The following is a 1352-nucleotide window of genomic DNA, read 5'->3' on the forward strand; positions in this document are numbered from 1 at the left end:
AATAATTAGGAAATCACTTTGATACCTGACCGGGACTTTACGTCCTTCAATAGTAATACCACAAGTGCATGGCGTAGCGCAGTACGTCGGCAAGTACGAGTCGAATCCATAGGGAGTGGGGTGTGTATCAAGGGATTCTCAATCAATTAGTTGGTTCAACAACGTATATATAGATGTTTGTTGGTGTAATTAACTAAAATAAGCAAATAAAGACTAAAGCTAAAATAAAGTATAAAACAAGTAAAGATGCTAATTAACCAAGAACATAAGATCAAAGGCAATAAAAACACATCAAAAGGTAATATGATGATGAAGAGGTAACGGCTAGGCTTTCTTACCAAAGTAGTGTTTACTAATCTTCAACCTAAGGTCATGGATATAAGTTATAGGGAAGAACGCATCTTGGATACTAATGTTCTCCCTCGAGCAACAAAAGCTTCCTAAAACATACTCAACTACCTATTCTCATGGAGCTAAGCATTATTTCAAACATGGAGCACACATTCATCATTTCCAATCAAAACATCTACCTAATCTCATGGAGATAATTTAATTTTCAAGCATAAACTATCATTAGAAATCGACTCTCGCCCTCTATCCAATGACACTACAATAATAGCAAAATCCATCTCAAACCATAAACAACACAACATCGCACATAATTGAGGTGTTGGCTTGAGTTCAAACTAGTGAGCTTCTTTTAAAATTTACGGAGGAAGTGTTGGACAGTATAAACCGCCCCCACCTCTTAAGGTTAGGCTTAAACTCTTGGTTAACCAAGTTTTGGTAGTTTGGTGTTCAATTTGGTTGGCAGTAATTGCAGATGGCAGTTGAACATTATTACTCTCTTTGTCCTTTTGAATTTGTATAATAAGACATAAAAAACTCTCATATACTTAATTATTATGGTGGAAACTCAAATGGACAGAAAAAATATTTCTCATTTCCTTGAAGATTGATATAAGGTCAATAAGAACAAAAGATCAATGTAAAAAATATATAAATGAGATGAAAAAAAATTTACAATGAGGTTAAAAAAAATATGAACCAGAATATCATTTTTGTTGAGCTTGTACCCTTTTTTATTTTCTCTAGTAGCAACTTATATTCAATTTGACCAATTCTTGTCTAACCTTAGCGTTAAACCTCTAAAAAATAAAACCACAAGTAAAACCACATAAAATTTTGACAAATAATTAATAGCTCGTTAGAGTAACAGTTTGATCAACTAAATTTAAATTTGCTTTTATAAGTAATTTGTTTAAAATCAACTTATTGACTAATTTATTTCGACGAGCAAATATACTAACACTAACACTTGATTTTAACCGTCCTACCCTCTATCTGCTGAA

Source organism: Amaranthus tricolor, chromosome 4 (assembly GCF_026212465.1).
Source record: "Amaranthus tricolor cultivar Red isolate AtriRed21 chromosome 4, ASM2621246v1, whole genome shotgun sequence".
NCBI classification, from domain to species: Eukaryota; Viridiplantae; Streptophyta; class Magnoliopsida; order Caryophyllales; family Amaranthaceae; genus Amaranthus; species Amaranthus tricolor.